Raw genomic sequence first — 21,133 nt, forward strand, 5'->3', positions numbered from 1 at the left:
GGCAGATTTTAGGTCAATCTGCCCCCAAGGGGGCAGAAACCACTAGGCACCTGGGATTTGTTTTTTGGCGCCAATGTCACGCAGGGGGAGCGACCCCTTAGGCAAGGGTCGCTCCCGGGGGGGTGGGGGCTGGGGGGGGCAAATTTATTTTAGGGCATTTCTGCCCCCGCCTCCCGGGGCCGGCTGAGCTAGAGGCCAAACTCCACAGGTAGGCACTTTGCAAAAAACACCTCTGTTTTCTGTGAAAAAATATGTTCTGTCCACGTTGTGTTTTGGGCCATTTCCTTTCGTGGGCGCTAGGCCTACCCACAGAAGTGAGGTACCATTTTTATTGAGAGATTTAGGGGAACGCTGGGTGGAAGGAAATTTGTGGCTCCTCTCAGATTCCAGAACTTTCTGCCACAGAAATGTGAGGAACATGTGTTTTTTTAGCCACATTTTGAGGTTTGCAAAGGATTCTGGGTAACAGAACCTGGTCCGAGCCCCGCAAGTCACCCCATCTTGGATTCCCCTAGGTCTCTAGTTTTCAGAAATGCACAGGTTTGGTAGGTTTCCCTAGGTGCCGGGTGAGCTACAGGCCAAAATCCACAGGTAGGCACTGTTTTCTTTCAAAAAATGGGATGTGTCCACGTTGCGTTTTGGGGCGTTTCCTGTTGCGGGCGCTAGGCCTACCCACGCAAGTGAGGTATCATTTTTATCGGGAGACTTGGGGGAACGCTGGGTGGAAGGAAATTTGTAGCTCCTCTCAGATTCCAGAACTTTCTGCCACAAAAATGTGAGGAGCATGTGTTTTTTTAGCCAAATTTTGAGGTTTGCAAAGGATTCTGGGTAACAGAACCTGGTCCGAGCCCCGCAAGTCACCCCTCCTTGGATTCCCCTAGGTCTCTAGTTTTCATAAATGCACAGGTTTGGTAGGTTTCCCTAGGTGCCGGCTGAGCTAGAGGCCAAAATCTACAGGTAGGCACTTCGCAAAAAAACACCTCTGTTTTCTTCCAAAATTTAGGATGTGTCCACGTTGCGCTTTGGGGTGTTTCCTGTCGCCGGCGCTAGGCCTACCCACGCAAGTGAGGTATCATTTTTATCGGGAGACTTGGGGGAACGCTGGGTGGAAGGAAATTTGTAGCTCCTCTCAGATTCCAGAACTTTCTGCCACAGAAATGTGAGGAACATGTGTTTTTTTAGCCAAATTTTGAGGTTTGCAAAGGATTCTGGGTAACACAACCTGGTCCGAGCCCCGCAAGTCACCCCTCCTTGGATTCCCCTAGGTCTCTAGTTTTCAGAAATGTACAGGTTTGGTAGGTTTCCCTAGGTGCCGGCTGAGCTAGAGGCCAAAATCTACAGGTAGGCACTTCGCAAAAAACACCTCTGTTTTTTTCCAAAATTTAGGATGTGTCCACGTTGCGCTTTGGGGTGTTTCCTGTCGCCGGCGCTAGGCCTACCCACGCAAGTGAGGTATCATTTTTATCTGGAGACTTGGGGGAACGCTGGGTGGATGGAAATTTGTAGCTCCTCTCAGATTCCAGAACTTTCTGCCACAGAAATGTGAGGAACATGTGTTTTTTTAGCCAAATTTTGAGGTTTGCAAAGGATTCTGGGTAACAGAACCTGGTCCGAGCCCCGCAAGTCACCCCTCCTTGGATTCCCCTAGGTCTCTAGTTTTCAGAAATGCACAGGTTTGGTAGGTTTCCCTAGGTGCCGGCTGAGCTAGAGGCCAAAATCTACAGGTAGGCACTTCGCAAAAAACACCTCTGTTTTTTTCCAAAATTTAGGATGTGTCCACGTTGCGCTTTGGGGTGTTTCCTGTCGCCGGCGCTAGGCCTACCCACGCAAGTGAGGTATCATTTTTATCGGGAGACTTGGGGGAACGCTGGGTGGAAGGAAATTTGTAGCTCCTCTCAGATTCCAGAACTTTCTGCCACAGAAATTTGAGGGACATGTGTTTTTTTAGCCAAATTTTGAGGTTTGCAAAGGATTCTGGGTAACAGAACCTGGTCCGAGCCCCGCAAGTCACCCCTCCTTGGATTCCCCTAGGTCTCTAGTTTTCAGAAATGCACAGGTTTGGTAGGTTTACCTAGGTGCCGGCTGAGCTAGAGGCCAAAATCTACGGGTAGGCACTTCGCAAAAAACACCTCTGTTTTTTTCCAAAATTTAGGATGTGTCCACGTTGCGCTTTGGGGTGTTTCCTGTCGCCGGCGCTAGGCCTACCCATGCAAGTGAGGTATCATTTTTATCGGGAGACTTGGGGGAACGCTGGGTGGAAGGAAATTTGTAGCTCCTCTCAGATTCCAGAACTTTCTGCCACAGAAATGTGAGGAACATGTGTTTTTTTAGCCAAATTTTGAGGTTTGCAAAGGATTCTGGGTAACACAACCTGGTCCGAGCCCCGCAAGTCACCCCTCCTTGGATTCCCCTAGGTCTCTAGTTTTCAGAAATGCACAGGTTTGGTAGGTTTCCCTAGGTGCCGGCTGAGCTAGAGGCCAAAATCTATAGGTAGGCACTTCGCAAAAAACACCTCTGTTTTTTTCCAAAATTTAGGATGTGTCCACGTTGCGCTTTGGGGTGTTTCCTGTCGCCGGCGCTACGCCTACCCACGCAAGTGAGGTATCATTTTTATCGGGAGACTTGGGGGAACGCTGGGTGGAAGGAAATTTGTAGCTCCTCTCAGATTCCAGAACTTTCTGCCACAGAAATGTGAGGAACATGTGTTTTTTTAGCCAAATTTTGAGGTTTGCAAAGGATTCTGGGTAATAGAACCTGGTCCGAGCCCCGCAAGTCACCCCTCCTTGGATTCCCCTAGGTCTCTAGTTTTCAGAAATGCACAGGTTTGGTAGGTTTCCCTAGGTGCCGGCTGAGCTAGAGGCCAAAATCTACAGGTAGGCACTTCGCAAAAAACACCTCTGTTTTCTCCCAAAATTTTGGATGTGTCCACGTTGCGCTTTGGGGCGTTTCCTGTCGCGGGCGCTAGGCCTACCCACACAAGTGAGGTATCATTTTTATCGGGAGACTTGGGGGAACATAGATTAGCAAAACAAGTGCTATTGCCCCTTGTCTTTCTCTACATTTTTTCCTTCCAAATAAAGGAGAGTGTGTAAAAAAGACATCTATTTGAGAAATTCCCTATAATTCACATGCTTGTATGGTCACCCCGGAATTCAGAGATGTGCAAATAACCACTGCTCCTCAGCACCTTATCTTGTGCCCTTTTTGGAAATGCAAAGGTTTTCGTGATAGCAATTTTTTACTCTTTATATTTCAGCAAATGAATTGCTGTATACCCGGTATAGAATGAAAACGCACTGCAGGGTGCAGCTCATTTATTGGCTCTGGGTTCCTCGGGTTGTTGATGAACCTACAAGCCCTATATATCCCCGCAACCAGAGGAGTCCAGCAGACGTAACAGTATATTGCTTTCCATAATCTGACATTGCAGGGAAAAGTTACAGATTAAAACGTAGAGAAAAATTGATGTTTTTTTCACCTCAATTTCAATATTTTTCTTTTTCAGCTGTTATTTTCTGTAGGAAACCCTTGTAGGATCTACACAAATGACCCCTTGCTGAATTCAGAATTTTGTCTACTTTTCGCAAATGGTTAGGTTTCTGGAATCCAGCATTGGTTTCATGCCCATTCCTGTCACTGACTGGAAGGAGGCTGAAAGCACAAAAAATTGTAAAAATGGGGTATGCCCCAGTAAAATGCCAAAATTGTGTTGAAAAATTGGGTTTTCTGATTCAAGTCTGCCTGTTCCTGAAAGCTAGGAAGCTGCTGAGTTTAGCACTGCAAACCCTTTGTTGATGCCATTTTCAGGGGGAAATCCACAAGCCTTCTTCTGCAGCCACTTTTTCAAATTGTTTTGAAAAAAACGAAATTTTCACTGTATTTTGGCCAATTTCTTGGCCTCCTTCAAGGGAACCCACAAAGTCTGGGTACCTCTAGAATCCCTAGGATGTTGGAAAAAAAGGACGCAAATTTGGCTTGGTTAGCTTATGTGGACAAAAAGTTATGAGGGCCTAAGCGCGAACTGCCCCAAATAGGCAAAAAAAAAGGCCTGGCACAGGAGGGGGAAAAGGCCTGGCAGCGAAGGGGTTAAAAATGAAGGTTTAGTCCTAGCAAAAGGTTTATTTTGCCAGGTTGAAATGCCAGATTTTAAACTGCACTATAGGCTGCATTGTCAGAGACCTGTTTTAAAAGGCTACTCCAGTGGAGGGCACGAGTGCTGGAGGCCCACTGGTAGCATTTACATGTAGTACCATCCACTATGGACTTTCAAGTAAATTAAATGTGCCAGTTAGATCTGAGCCAATGCTACCATGTATGAATGAGGAAGCCCAAGTAATTTAGTAATGGTTAGCAGTGGTAAAGTGCACAGTCCTAAAGCCAACAAAAACAAATTCAGCAAGCAGGAGGTGTGAAAGCAAAACATTTGTTGGAATTCCATGCCAAGGATGCCAGGTCTAACACATACACACCGGAACAGGTCAACCTCCTAAGATTCTTGCATTCATTTACATGACAACTATCAGCTCATACTTACCTTGGCAATACTTTGGCAATTGATATTTTGACTGTTGTATTCTTGTAAAGACATGAATAATGCTCAAAGTATTCTGACATACAACTAGATGCATTAGTAAAAATAATCGCCCAGTTAATTCACAAAGTGCAATCAAGTTTCCTCAAGGGCAGACTCTCTGGAGACAATTCTAAATAATTTTCCAATATGATTGAAGTGGCAAAGAATAAGGCGAGCTCAACAATGGAAAATGCATTTGACAAAGTCCTCTCTGAATTCCAGTTGTGTGTTAAATCAATGGCCCAAAAGGTGATGGAGAAATGGTTGCACGTAGCTTAAACGACTGGCAATCTCTCTGGATAGCATTGCAACCCATCATTTTTCACCCCCTGTGCCACTCTAAACAGAGACCCGCCTTATGCAAATCAATACCGACTGCCTCTCAGGGGAATAGCCCATCCCAAACTACCCAGGCAAGGTCCCCTCCCGAAGGGAACACAAGCAACTTCATTCTGGCTTTGGTCTTTCCAGGCCTTGTCAGTGAGGTACAGCTTGGATCCTAAGGCACAGCCGGCAAGGGGCCCATGTCTGGGCATATTCTAAGCACCTTATCGCATTAATTTAAATTAACTTTCATAAATACATTTAAATTCCATGTTGACTGTAGTTTTATTAAAGCAATTATGGCTCTCTACCATTTCCCCAAAGTGGTGATATGACTTAATGGGGAAATGGGAATTTGTTGTTATCTGAAATTATTGTAGGAGACCACAAGGGCTGAACCATTTCACCACTAATATTCATCTTAGCACAAAAACCTATTCCTAGCATCTTCAGAACCAACAGCAATATCCAAGCTATAATGTTCTCAAGAATTGAACGTGGCTGCCTATGCTGATGATTTAATCCTATTTATATGAAATGATTCCCTTCAAGTGGCTCTACAATACATAAAGGAATACTCTGTGGTTTCAGGCTATTGTTAAACTCCTAGAAATCTGAAATCAGGGAACTGAATGGTCACTACACCAGTTCTATGATAAAGAGCTCCTGGTTGAAACAGCAAGAATCACTTCTGAAGTACCTGGTATTGCTATAAAAAAATAATTTAGAAGAGGCTAAGGTTATCAAAGAAAAAGAAAGTAACATTGGCAACAAATGGTCCCCCATGTTTATGTCTTGGTGGGAAAAAACAACTAATTTATTATAGCCTGCATCATAAACTATTTTTCACAGATGTTTGTTCTCCTAAACTCAGGGCAGTCCCTCATCACCATTAACAGTATAATTCCATAAACTGTGTGTGATAAAAAGGAACCTAGGATAGCCGGATTCAACTTTCATGAGACGAAAGTAACCGGAGGTATGAACCTACCACTCTTTAGGAATTAATAAAAAGTGTTCTTAGATGGATAAGCAGCACATTTGTTTAGAAAGTACTCCATGATTAGCATAGACCCAAGTGGTTGCTGGCGAAGGAGGAAATCTATCTCTCCAGCACCCCAATGTTTCTGATAACACAAAATACCAAGGGCCTCATTATGAGTATGGCAGTGCGAAGAACACCGTGCCCACAGTAGTCATCCGACCGCCCCAATCTTGGCGGTCCGACCATCAGATTACGATGCTTTCGGTAACAGGTCCTCGAATTGCAATTTGGGCTTGGTACATACAAAAATGCCTCTTTGTGTTCGCAAAAGGTCTGATTCTGCAAACTCAGCCATTTGCAATGAAAAAATGCTTAGTACTGCTGGCCCAAACACTCATACTCCTTATTCCCACTATCGCAATTATGAATACCCCTTCTAATTAGAAAGATGCACAAAAACTGTGGGCGTTGGTCATCTATATACTCAAATGCACCAACACAGTGACTAATGGGCAACATAGACCTCATCTCTGGTATTAGACGGTCATGCTTAGATAAATACTTAATGAGAGGAAGTACTACTAATAACTGTGAAGGAGAGATTCATACTTAGGCAGTTCAGTTTCAGCATACTAGGAAATAGAGTAAAGCTTTTGTGAGAAAACAGGGCTGATTGCAGAGGCCCCCTAACTTTTTGCCCCATTTTTCATTTTTTGCTGGTGTTTTCCTGACTCTGATGGTGCCCTAGGTACTGCTAACCAGTCCCAGGGCCTGTGCTCTGTATAAAATAAGTATGAAAATTAGGCTAATTATAATTGGCTATATCAACCTATCTATAAGTCCCTAGTTGATGGTAGGGCATGTATGTTTAGGGACCCCAGCATAGGTAGTGCATCCATAGGTGCACTGCTGAGGTGCCCAGGTTCATTTTAAAGACAGGCCTGCCTTGCTGGCTGCTTTTAAATTAAAGTTACTTGCAAATTGGACTTTGGAATTAAAAGTACTTCCAAAGTCTTAAACTACCATATTTGTACATATAGGGCACCCCTAAGGTGTGCCCTATGTGCCCCTATAGTTGGGTGCTATGTAACTATAAGCAGGGACCTTATAAAAATAGTTTTAAAAGCCCTGGTGAGGTAAAACAGTCAAATTCGTTTTTCCCTCATTGTAGTGAATGGCCTCCATAGGCTGAAATAGGGAGACTTTATTTTAATTAACAAAGTCCCTTTAAGTGTCAGATACCTCATGTTTGGTATCAAATTCATTGTTATAATAAATCCCACAACTTACATTTGTTGGATTTAATATAACTTGTTCAGGTATAGAGCTTTTTAACACCACTTAAAAAGCTACCAACTTCAGCCCTGTAGTGCTCTGCTCTGATTGGCCAGCCTCTGGCAGCCTAGCCAGGCTGCCTTGTTGAGGTATAAAGTAGCCTGGGCTGAACACAAAGGAATGTGCCTATAGGAGGAGAACTCCCCTCAGCAGATGGGAAAGGGGGAGGGCTGCCAAACTGGTCTTCAAAGGCAGGAAAGGTCATTAGGAGTAGCCCAGCACCTCCCTCACATCCTGCAACCCCAGACAATTAGGAGCCCTCTTGATTAGATTAGGAGAGGACAGGAGAGGGGTGTGTTTAAGATTTTTAGCCACACCAGTGGGTGGGCTCAGCCAGATGTAACCTCCAAAAATCAGTTTCAGCCATGATGGATTTTTGCTCCCTGGGATTGATTTTTGCCACACTTCCCAGGAAGTGGTCATCATGGGCGGAAGGACCCTGCAACTGATTCCAGAACCAGGATCCCCCTGTTTTTCACCCAGGAGCAAGGATAAATATGGCAGAGCTGCACCCACACCTCAGTTCCCCACCAGATCCCCACAAGGAAGAACTACAGACGAAGAAGGACTGCCCTGCTGGACCCCTGACCTGCACCCGGACGCTGCACTCTGGAGGACTGCACCAGCTGGACACTTGGGCTTCACCACAAGAAGGACTTTGCCTGGCTTCAACTGGTTCAAGGAGGGACTCCCTGTTTGCTACAGGTGAGAAATTGCTAACCAGAGTCCCCTGCACCAATGCTTGAAGAAACTAACCAGCTGACCACTGTCCAGTGGCCAAACTGGAGTTTGTGCCAGGTGCTTTCTGGGAGTTGTAGTCCACACCCTCAAGATGCAACTCAGAGCTTCTGGAACCTTGGGGTGAGCTGTGGACCTCAAAAGAACCTTAAAAGAACATCTGGGAGAAGATCCAAAAGTTTGGAGAACATTGGGGAACCTTTGGAAAAAAGCTCCATAAAGGGACCGACCTGCTGCGGCAACTCTAGTCGGTTTGCTTCAACCGCAACCCGGCCTGATTTGCAGGTTCGTACCGGTGAAAAAAATCTTCATAAGTCCAAAGCTAAACTTTTCACCAAGGCCGAGAGCTGTAGCTGAGCAGGGCTCCATCGCGGTCAGCCTTAAACTTTGACTTTGCCCCGGTGGAGGTGCAACCAGATAACCATATTGGCGCTTTTCATTTCTATGCGCTAGAAAACAGTAATTCTTTACAAATTCCTATCTTGGGCTCCCCTTATCTGATTCTAATCATTTTGTTGTCATTTTAAAGATAAAAATATAATCTATTTATATAAATTGATGTTGGATTTTTATTGTGTTTTATGTTTTACTTATTTACTGTTTTGTGATTTTTAAATGCTTTACACACTGGTCTCCTAAGTTAAGCCTTGTCGCTCGCTGCAAGCTACCAAAGGTTGAGCTGTGTTTAATTTATTGAGACCTAACTGGACCTAAGTGGATTGTTAGTGGCCTATTGCTAAGTGTAGGTACTTGCCTGCCCTTACCAATAATCCATTTTCCAACACTTTGTTTCTGAGGACTGCTCCTGAATCCACGGTCAAAAGCATGTAGTCATGCTGACCTTCTTTCAAGTTCCTCCAGTCACCAAGAGTGTTTTTTCCCGACTGTGACCCGGTATCTGGGTGTAGTTCTGGTAATTCGGCTGCCGCATCACGTTATTGTGTTAGGGCACCGAACTTTTGCAGTGTCCGCTTGGAAATTGCTGTGCAGCGGCCTGTCTGCTCATGAGTTGGTAATCACTCTGCATCCAAAGCGGCATGGCTAAACGTCTCACATTCTATTTCCTCCAGAAGGGAGTTTTGTCTTCAGGAAGATACTTTCTCTGTCTATTTTGTTTAGTTTTGAATGCTGTTTTAAAACTGTGATATTTATTAATTCCTGTTGTTTTTTCCAGGTCATTTTCTTCTCTCCCTATGAGAGGAAGCAGACCACAGCCTTTTGTGCATTGCAACTTTGCCTATCAGTTGTTTCTTGTTCTGGTGGTTTCTGTTGCTGCCTCTTCGGCTCTCTTAAATCCAGCTACCCTCTCTGCATTTTTCAAGAACTCTGCTTTTTCCGGCCTGTGCTATTCAAAAAGGGTTTCTTCTAGTAACTCAATATTTTTACCTTCCTGAATTCAGGTTATTGTTTCTCTGCTTTTAGGATTCTCTTCTTTTACTGTTTAATTTTGGATGAAGAACTAGACCTAGAAGGTGGCAGGCCATGTCTACAATGGAAGGAGAATAAATCTGTATTGGTACAAAGACCAGCTCATAACACAGCCCCGTCACCTTACCAAACCATTTATTTGTTTGTCTTTTTAAGTTGGATCACGCATGAGCATGCTTATTTCGGATCACACTCCCTTCCAGTCATGTGTCATTGATCAATATTTCATTTCCTCTTCTCTCCTCACTTCTCCTTTGCCACTACGGAATAAAGTCAGGCGATCATACAGTTCAAGTATATTTTTTTATTATTAACCACATCTCTGCAAGGAATATACAAAGTCATTTTAGAAAATTAGATTTTTGACTGGGAGGGATGGCTCTTTGTAGGAAATTAGATTTTTGACTGGAACTGGGAGGGGTGGGGTTGAGGTCCCTTCTCAAGCAAAAACCACAATCCCTGTCAGGGTTAACCACAAAATTCACTATATTACCCTGTGCTTAACCCTCCAGTAGCTTGGCAAAATGGCAGTCAAGTTTAACTTAGAGGCAATGCATACAGTATTTATGCATCACTCAAACAGTAGTAAAGTGAGCACACAACACAAGAAAAATCCCACACCAATTGAGAAAAATAGAGAAAATGTTAATAAATACAATGACACCAAAACAGATTCAATCCAATACGTGGAATAGGAGTTATGAATTAATAAAGTTTGTTTATTGAAAAATAGACCCTAAAAGATTAAAGCGGTAACTGTAGGTATCTGGTCATGCGACACCAGGACAAAGTCAAAAGTTAAGTCCAACCGTGATGGAGTGTGGTTCAGCTACGTGGAGAGGACTGGGCTCGGAATGCGCTTGCCTTTAGATTTAGAAGAAAGTTGAAGCAAAAGTTGCTGAGGAGGTAAAGTTCAATGGGGCAAGGCAGCCGGTAGTGTCTGAGGAGACGGTGTTGTCGTCGGAGAGCCCCTGGACAAAGACGCCAAGAAAATTTCTACATTCAAACGTTGTCATTGTTTTGGAAGTCAAAAATCTCCAGCAGGGTGAAGCTGCAGGGTGTAGCCCATGAGGACTCCACGAGGCTGAATACCCCTTCCCAGAGGGACTGCTGAACAGAATATGCTGCTATTGAAAAGAATGCAGCAGGAGCTACTGCAAAGTCAGGCTGACTGGCAATGCACATTCAGCAGACCAGCAAACAGGTTGGTCTTGTCTGGTCTGAGGGCACTTTTTGGTGGAAAATATTTTAAATCCAAACTTTCAGTCTTTGGCTGTTTGGGTAACTTTACCACCACTTCCAATGGTTTAGGACTGGTGGGGCAAATCTTGCAGTGCGGGACTCACTTCTGGCAGGGTCCATGTGCAGGTCCAAGGTTGTTAAAACGTGTTTTGTCCCTTTAATCTAGAACAGGAGGCCAAGCAAACCAGCCCTTGGAGTCACTCTGATAGTCCTGGGATCAAGCAGCAAGGCAGACATCAAGCAGCAGGTCAGTCCTCTGAGGGTAAAAGGCAGGCTTCAAGCAGCAGGTCAGTCCTCTGGTAGCAGCAGAGCAGTCATCTGAGGTACAAAGCAGGCCTCAAACAGCAGGGCAGTCCTCTGAAGTACAAGACAATCCTTCCATGGGCCCTGTGCATGTCCAGGAGTGAACTGAAGAGTGTGTCTTATGCTTCAGTATTTATATATGGTGCCAGTCTTTAAAGTGGGAGAAACTTCTAGACTTCCCTCCAAATCTGGTGCAGGATATTATCTTCCTCCCTTGCCAAGGCTCCAAAAGGTATGGAGTGACAGAAAACTGATGACACCTTGTAGGAGGCTGGCTCTCTATATAGTGTATGAGAATGATGTGCACTGTGCAGAGAGTCCAAGCAACCCCTACCTTGGTATCCAGAGGTTAAAAAGCAGACCACCTATTGCTCTGTTTTTGTGGTACTGTGGGCAAGCAGTTAGGCTAATACAGGAGATGTGCTAAGCATTTGTTGTACTCACAAATGTGGACACACACTCGAAAGAATAACTTGAAACCAATTTACAAACATACTTCAGATTTGTATAAAACTTTGAAGACAAAGATCATCAATATACTGTAAGAATTATTTTGTTATGATTTTTCAAAGTTTAGAAAATGTTTTGTTTTTGTGTGTAAATACACACCAAAGGAATCAATGGGAAAACTTTAAAAATGCATATAAAATGAGGCAAGGCTCTCATAAATGCCACCTTCTATTTTCGGTTGAGGTCCTCAAAGTGCCTGATGGGTCAACCTCAGAATGTCCGGTGGTTCCTGGGTCAAGCAGGAGCAGCGGCTCAAGGTCTTGGAGCTGGCGGCCCAAGGAGCAGGGGATCACTTGGAAATACACTGCACAGAAGTACTTAATGGTAAGTCCGCTGGGGCCCCTTGGAGGGTGGAGGTCGCAAACAGTTAGGGACCCCTAGAGCACGGTGGGTAGGCCAATGTGGGGGCCAGGGAGGCCGGTGCAGTGCAGATAGGTCAGCCAGGAGTTGTGCATCACTGAGTCCTTGGAGTCAGGAGCAGGCGACTTTGAGGATAGATTGCAGGTCCCCAGAGCCACTCTGAGGGAGGTTCTTGGATATCCTGAAGCCCCTCAACTAGTGCTTGCTTCCTGGCTTTTGGGAGTCCGGAGTGGACTTTGCTTCTGGGTGTCAGATGTTAGGGATCCGGTAACCTGGGTAATGGTCCACCACAGCCCTGGAACGTTGCAGTGCCACCAACCTTGGCACAGTGGCAGGCCTTGTCCTAAAGGGTTGGTGTGTGAATTTAGGTTGGGCTGCTGGATGTGGGTCATTGGTCACCTGCTGGTCACATTACAGGAATTTGCGGGTTCCTTGCCTGCAGGGTGCAGGAGAGTGATACCTTCACTCTAAGGGAGATTCTTGGCAATTTTCAGAAGGCTGGAGGTGCTGTAGGGTTTTGTGGAGTCCTTCTTGTTTCCATGTGATACCTGAGCGGTGATGGTCGAGATCTTGGAGCAGCAGGCAGGGTTTAGCACCTTTTTATTTGTGCAGCAGGGCTTCAGTTCTCTTATTGTGGTTCTTCTTTTTCCTGATCTTCTTTGTGTCCACTGAATCTGAGGTCGTGGTCTAGGGATGCCTGCTAAATACTGCATTTAGGGGGGACATCAGAGGGAGTATCTGGTAGTAGCCAATAAGCCACCTACCTTAGGATGGCCACACCCACTAAGTGACCACTTCCTGTGGGAAGGGGTCACATCCCTAACTCTGATTGTCTATTTTCCTACTATCCAAGATAGAGGAAAATGAAATGGAGTGGTAACTTCGCCTGCCACACCTGAGGGCGGTGCGTGCTGGGTATGGCCACTCCTCCTATCCTTGCTAAGTTTCCCGCCAGTTTTCCCACCTAAAGTGAGGGGAAAACCCATTGGGGGCCATCTGCTGCTAGCGGCAGAGGCGGGTGTCAGATTTCAAAGGCAGCAAGCCTTTGAAGCTGACCGCTGGTGCAGGTTGTCTGCCTGGGGAGGAGGTGTGACTCTGGCTCCTAAGAGCATAGGCTGTCACCCCAAGAGTCCAGAATCATGTCTGGTGGTGGCAGGTTGGTTAGAACCAGTCAGCAACCATGCCAGGGCACTTCTAAGGTGCCCTCTAGTCACATTTTATAATACATCCAACACTGGTATAACCCAGGGTTCAGAAAGGCCGTCATGTAGCTGGGGTCTCGTAATGACCAGCGTCCAGCACATGCATTTGCTATGTACACTTACTATGTCTGAGAGTTAGCAAAGACACAGTAGGGGCATATTTGCTCATGCACACATATGCCCTTATATGAATTACTGTGCACCCTGTCTTAGGGCTACAATGCCTGCCACAGGGGTGACTTACCTACATTGCATGTAGTGTTAGTGGTCATGGCACTCATGGTGAGTGCCAGGTTGAGTTTGCAACTCCGAATACACCTTCTCATGCATTTGCAATGGCAGTGTGCATTAGGACAGTGTGGGGCCTTTCAGAGTGGCACAATTGGTGCTGCAGCTCTTTAGTACTAGAGGCTCCGGGCACCAAATGGCTAGGACATGAAAATGCCAACTTTCTGTAATATAAAAAAAAATGTGGTTTGCTCATCAGCCAGGAAGAGCTTGGTTGCAATGATACAGTGTGCGTGAGCCCATGTGTGGGCATACCTATCCCACTTAGGGTGACACAATAAAATATACAAAACAGTGACAGGTGGAATGTTTGAATTAATCTCAGACACTAGTAATCACTAGGGGTTGCATCCCAGTCCATCTTTATTTTGCACACCATGCCACCTCAGTTTAAATCCAGTCATATGCAATTTACAGTTTTTCTTATTCACAAAGGGATTTTACAAGTAGTATCTTTACAATTGAGGAGTCTCTGCTCTCGGGGCAGAGACTCCGCACATAAAAAGATAGGTCTTTCCTATCTTTTTATGTGTGGAGCCTCTGCCAACACGAATGCAGAAACTCTGCAATCATAAAATACCTTTGTGAATAGGAACAAAAAGAAAACTTGCACAGAAGTATAAGTTTACCTTTGTGAATTAAGCCCACAGTAGGCACAGGACCCTCATCTGGCAACACACTGAAGTATACAAAAATGTGATGGATGGAATGTTTGAATTAATCTTGGCCACTGAAAATCAGCTGACCTGTTCCCACTGGAGCAGGATCAAGACTGATTGGCATATGGCTGGGCCCAAACGTAGGTGGCATGGTGTGCAAAATAACAATAGACTGGGATGAGCCTTGGTGGTTACTAGTGGGTGAGAGTAATTCAAGCATTCCCTCCATCACTTTTTGTTACCTTAACTTTCTAAAAGTGGCATTTTGAGAATTGTGATCTAAAATTCGACTTTAATACTAAATACGATTTTAAATGACATTTCTTTTGAGACCAAATACCTTTCCACCTGTTCCTGATCAAAAGTTAGCACTCATTAAATATAATAAAGTAACCCAATGTTATCCTACGGGAGAGGTAGGCTGCACAGCAGTGAAAAACAATTCTGAGAGTTTTTCACTACCAGGACATATACAACTTAAAACTTCATGTCAAAGCTTTTAAATACACTCCACCCTTCTCTATCGGCTATTAGGGCCTACCTTAGTGTTGACTTACTTGTATTAAAAAGGAAGGTTTAGGCTTGGCAAAAAGTTTATTTTGCCAGATTGAATTGCCAGTTTAAGACTGCACACTGGCTTTAATGGCAGGCCTCAGACATGTTTTAAAAGGCTACTTAAGTGGATGGCACAATATTTGCTGCAGAGCTCACTAGTAGCATTTAATTTGCAAGCCCTAGGTACATTTAGTATCACTTTACTAGGGACTTATGAGCAAATTAAATGTACCCATTGGGTGTAACGAATTTTTCTATGTTTTAAGGAGTGAGTACAAACACTTTAGCACTGGTTAGCAGTGGTAAAGTGCACAGAGTCGTAAAAGCCAAGCAACATGTTCCCAAAAAGAGGAGGCAAAATGTTTGGGGGATTAACATACCAAGGAGACTGCAGAGAAGGCCACGTTCAGCATTCATAATTGTCAGTCACGCTGTTATTGCGTGTTAGTGAACATCTGTACTGGACTGATTACATGAAACATTTGTCATTCTCATTTTAATATGTATTATTGTGGACAGAAGTTATTACCTGATAGGAGCGAGGGACTCCCATAATGTCCAGAGCACCTTGTTAGCTGACAGGGACCTGTAGGAAAAGAAAGAAACAGGAAGAAGATTAGATACAGAAGAAAGACTTACAAGAAGAAAGGGAGAAAATACTACAAGTGCAGATAGACCACTGAGGAAAAAGATCTAGCAAATGGAGCCAGAGGAAGGACTATAAAATGTCCTTACACAGAATTAATCTTTTTCTCCAGGAGTTTCATGGAGGAGAAGGATACCCGTCACCGGAGGAGCTAGCTAAACAGAATGTCGAGCCACGAAAGAAGCAGGCTGACTGGGGGGGGGAGCCAACCCATGTCCCAACCCATTGAGAGCCATGAAGTCACTAACCAGGAGAGCTGACCTGCAGTCCTGAGAAGCAGACTATGACGTGGTCCAGGGAGAAGACACAGGAGACTAGAGACCCAAACTCCACCCCAAAGTGATAGAGTCCCTCCACTACTCAGAGAAGAATTGTGGATGAACAGGGTGTGCAATTGGTACAAAATGGCCACAAGGGTAATTGGGGAGAGATTGATTTGCAGTGAAGAAAGGGTGTAGGGAAGGAGAAAAGTGATAAAGGCTTTACCAAAAGACGGAAAAAGTGGGCTTTGGGCTGTTTGGGGTGATTTTTTCTCTTTTTCTTTTCTTTCTTCCTTTGATTTTTTGGAACAGGCTGAAAAAATATTTTATTTTTCCCTCTCTCTGTAGGGCAAGAAACTGTGAGACCGTAGAGGAACAGCTCATGACAAACTTAAGGGTATAGGACCCCCCAACAAAGTTATAAAAGAAAAAAAAAATGTTACTCATACAGATGAGAGGGATACAAACTCTAACAAGAAACAGAAATAAGAAGAGAAGGGAAATAGGAAACCGAAACAGACAAGTGAATAAAAAGACAAAGGATGTTCTTTACCCATTTTATTTTACTTATAAAGGCATGTAGTTATCTTTCCCTTTGTTTGCTTTAAGAGGAGCTGTAGGTAGAGGCTATGCACGTCCCTGAGAACTACTGCATTGGTTATATCAGAGGAAAGAAATCTAAATAAGAAATTGGATTGAGTGTGATGTTTAAAGGTTAACACAATTAAGGACTGTTACCGTGAAAGAAATTGGTAAAATAAACTTCCTAAATCCAAAAAGTTATTATATGGTGTGCCTTTCATGAACCTGGAAGAGACCACAGTTACAAATATTTGGAAACATTTGTAAAATACCTAATAAACACTTCAGAACTTTAAAAAGTACATTGGGTTAGACACCGTGATCGACCAAACAGCCTTAGGGTGATATTCCTCTAAACATTTTGCTTGTCTGCCTCATATTTTTGATGATTTCTTTTTGTTGGCCTTAGGACTCTGAGCACTTTACCACTGATGCCCAGTGGTAACATGCATGTGCTCTCTCCCCTAAACATGGCTTGAATGGTACATCCACAATTGGAATATTTAATTTACTTCTAAGTCTTTAGTAAAGTGCACCACATCTGCCCAGGGCCCATAAATTAAATGCTGCCAGTGCAGAGCTTGTATGTGCAGTTTACACTTCCATGTTAACTTGGATTTTAAAACCTCTTGCCAAGCCTTAAGTTCCCCTTTTATTACATATGTCACTCCTAGGGAAGACCCGAGGTAGCCCATAGGCAGTGTGCTATGTATATAAAAGGCAGGACATAGACTTTTAAGTTTTAGATGTCCCGGTAGTAAAACACTCCCAAATTTATTTTCTACCCCTCTCACAGGTAAACATTGGGTTTCCTTAATACATTTGACAATCTCTAATTCCTGATTGGGAAGGAGTAGATATTTCATGTTTAGTACCAATGAAACTGTAATAATAAATCCTCTTTAATGGTAAAGTCAGATTTATTGTTACAATTCTGAAAACGCCACTTGTAGAAATTTGAAATTTTCCTGCTCTTAGCCATGTGTGCCTGCAGCCTGTCTCCAATACACATCTGAGCTTGGTGACAGTTGTACTTTGTGCATTCCCTTCAGACAGCCACACACAAAGTGAGCTTGGGTGTGACTGATGGGTCATCAACACCCAGATGGCCCATCCTGGACAGGATGGGTGGGAGGAGCTAACACACCTGAATAGGTAGTGTCCTGCTTCAACACAAAGGGTTGAATATCCCCCTTTAGTGAGTCTGGAGCCTAGGCAGTTAAATAAGGACCTCTGTGTGCTTCAAATACTCTTCTTAGAAGTCACCCCCTTTAAAGGGACAACTAGATATAAATACTGGACCTCTGACCCTACCACATCAGTACACCATTGGACCTGTGAATGCTCTGGACTTACAAGAAAACTAAATATGCCAGTTGTATATACACCAATGTTACCATGTTTAGGGGAGAAGCACATGTGCTTTAGTACTGGTCAGCAATGGTAAAGTGCTAACAACCATAAGACCAACAAAAAGAATCATCAAACACATCAGGCAAGAAGGCAAACGTTTTTGGGGAAGACCACACTAAGGTTGACAGGTCAAACACTTTGTACTTCTCTTTATTCTCTCCTTCCATTCATTCCCTCCGCTGTTTATTTTTTTCCTTTCATTTCCTTCTTAATTTCTTTCTTCCTTCGTCTCTTTTCTTTTGCTCATTTCTCAGTTTATTTCTTCTTCATTTTCTATCCTTTATTTTGTTCTTTCTTCCCTATATTTCCTTGCTGCTTTCTTCTCTGTTTTTTCTTCTTTCAAGCGTGCATTTTTACCTCATTCTTTCATTTTTCCCTTTCTGTATTTCTCCCTTTCACTTTCCCATTCTCTTCTTTTCTCGCTCATGTTCTGTCTCTTCTTCTCTTTCTCCTTTTCTCTTCTTTGTGACTTTCAATGTCTCTGGAACAAAGGGACAACACTGATTGACAGGGAACCTCACATGTAAACCTTTTGTAATACAGCTCTTGTGCAAATAAAACTGTGTGTTCCGCCTTTGGAGGAATAGGATACTCTGGGGCAATGTTTAAGTTATTGGGCCTCTACATTTATTGAATTTCTATTTAAGGCAGTAGTGTAGGAGTCTGGCCCTCCATGTACTGTGCAAAATGCTGTACACTGTGCAGAATGTCCGGACAACCACACGTTGGTTTACAGAGGTAAAAACTAGACCACCTAATGCTCTAATTTTTATGGTAGCTTGATCGAGCAGTTAGGCTAATCTTGGAAATGTTCAAAGCATTTGATGCACTCACAGTATCAATAATTGAGACCTCACACTCGGGTAAGTACTTTTTAAGTTATGAATTTTAAAAATTTAGAAAATGTCTCAGTTCTGTGCGTAATTACGCACCATAGGAGTCAATGGAGAAATACTTTTAAAATGCATATAAAATCAGGTAATGCATTTACCAATGTCTCCTTTTGCAGATTTGTTGAGGTCGTTGGTGGGCCTTGTGGACCAGCTGGAGAAGTTCAGCGGCTTCCTGTTTCTGCAGGAGCAGCTGCAGAAAGTTGTTGGAGCAGGTGCAAGGTCACTGAGGGAGACCACTTGGAAAAGCACTGCACAGTTGGACTTCCAGGTGAGTCCGGTGGGTCCCCTTGGAGTGTCAAGGTCTTAAGGGGTGGGGGGCCCTTAAAACACAACTGGATCTTCGGTGCAGAGCACAGGGCAGCCAGGTACAGAGCAAATCAGTGAGCCAGGAGCTGTGTGCAAATGTGCCCTTGGAAGCAGGAGGTAGGTCACATTAAGGGCCACTTGCAGGTCAGCAGGGGCTCTCTGGTGGGAGGTCCTGGTGCTTTCTGAAGTCTCTCGACTGGGGCTTTCTGCTGGTCCTTTTTCAGTCCGGAGTGGACTGACTTTCTGGGTGTCGGATGTGAAGTGACCACTACCTGGGGCTATTGCACGGTTCGGCCACTGGAGGACGCAGTGCCACCAAACTTGCACACTGGTAGGTTTCGTCCGGCTGGGCTGGGCATCCAGTTCCTTGGTCAGCAGCCAGTCAGTTAACTAGATTTCACTGATCTTTTGGTCTTTGTTGCAGGAGAGTGATGCCTTCACTTTGAAAGAAGATCTTTGGACATTTTTAGAGGAATGGAGGTTCTCTGGCAGTTTGTAGAGTCCGTCCAATGTCGAGCAATCCTTCAGCGGTGATTGTCGAGTCCTGGGTGCAGCAGGCAGGGTTTGACGCATTGTTCTTGGTGCAGCAGGACTTCAGCTCTCGAACTTTGGGTCTTTTTTGTTGCTGGTCTTCTTTTGTCCATAGAATCTGAATCTCTGGTCTGGGGAGCCCACTAAATACTGTATTTAGTGAGTGTTTAGGGGAATACCTAGTAGTGACCAATGGGTCATCTATTTAGGGTGGCTACACCCACTATGTGACCACTTCATGTGGTAAAAAAAGTCACTTCCATATCCCAGATAGGCTATTTTACTACCATGCAAGATGGAGGAAAATGAAATGGAGGGTTCATCTCACATGCAGCACCTTAGAGGTGTTGCAAACTGGTGTTGAACACTTCTCCTGTATTCTGTATGTTTTCCTGCCATTGCTCCCACCAAAAGTGGGGGTTTGCAATTGGGGTGGCCATCTCCTGCTAGCAGCAGGCCTGGGAGTCAAGTTTCAAAGGCAGTAAGCCCCTTGAAGCTCGCTAGCAGGGCAGTGCATATTCCTGAGGAGGGAGGTGTGGCACCTCCACCCAGGAAGGGCTTTGTTCTGCGACCCAAAGAGCAGGAGCTCTCACCCCAGGGTTCCAGAATCTTATTTGGTGGCAGCAGACTGATTGTTACCGGCCAGCAACCATGCCAGTGTTAGTTAGATTTGCAGGGTTCACCTCTAAAGTGGCCCCTGGGTATATTTTGCAATAAATCCAATACTGGTACTAGATTGGATTTATCAATCAGAGGTGTTTGATACCAAATGACCCAGGGTTCAGATTAGCCATTATGTAGCTGTAAAACTCATACTGACCAGTGTCCAGCACATGCATTTAAAATGGCTGCTCTGTTCACTTACTATGCCCCTGTCAACACCAGGGCAGTGCGCGCTCTATTGACGACTAGAATGCAAAAACCCAGCACTCTCAAAACAACGTAATTTATGCATTGTGCTGATATGTTGTTGTTTAACCTTTTGCATTGCAGAGTTCAATCCTGAAGACTTATTTTTAATGTGCTTACAAATGCTGTTCATTTGCAATGTATTGCTGCAGGCTTTCAGAGTGTGTTAGGGTGTGGTCCCTTTCCAGGGCCTTCTAGAGACTTTCCCTGCAACATGCCTGGGTGTGGTTGTGGGCTGGGCCAAGACTCTATAAAAAGGAGCCAGCCCAGCTCCAGATGCTCACTATTCAGAGGTCCCGGTGCAGAGCAGCAGCTGCTTCCTGAGCTCCTGTCCCAGTGGCATATTTGATCTTCCAGACATCTGACTTTCATTCTTCATTTGGAGATCCTTGTTCTGGGCGGTAAGACGGTGGTTGGGCTGGCCTCCCAATGCCGTTATCGAGAACTCTCATGTTCTTGGGCCTAATTCTTTTATGATTTGACAGAGTACTTTGCGCGTGTGAAATATGCGCGTGAGTGTTTGTGACATTTGCAGGGTGACTTGCAAATCGGCAAGACGCGCGATTCGTTTCATGATAATTTAATCTTGTTAATTATTGCGCGGTACCATTTCTTGACATTTACATGGTGGCTTTAGAATCGGCAAGACGCGCGATTCGTTTTATGGTGTTTTAACTTTGTTATTCATTGCGCGCTACCATTTCTTGGCATTTACATGGTGGCTTAAGAATCGGCAAGAAGCGGGATTCGCTTTATGGTGTTTTAACCTTGTTGTTCATTGCGCGCTACCATTTCTTGACATTTACATGGTGGCTTAAGAATTGGCAAAAGACGCACGATTCGTTTCATTGTACTTTGATCTTGTTATTCACGGTGAGCTGTTATTTCTTGGCATTTACATCGTGGTTTACGAATCAGCAAGACGCACGATTCTCTCCTCAAGTTTAATTCATGTTGTTTATTGTATGCCACTATTCTAAGATATTTATCATGTAATATTCGAGTTGACAAGTTATGTGATTTGTTTTTCCTGAATCCATATTGTGTTATTCATGGTGCCCAATACTTTTATGGTGTTTACTCTCTCTCTA

This window comes from Pleurodeles waltl, chromosome 2_1 (genome assembly GCF_031143425.1).
Source record: "Pleurodeles waltl isolate 20211129_DDA chromosome 2_1, aPleWal1.hap1.20221129, whole genome shotgun sequence".
Taxonomy (NCBI): Eukaryota; Metazoa; Chordata; class Amphibia; order Caudata; family Salamandridae; genus Pleurodeles; species Pleurodeles waltl.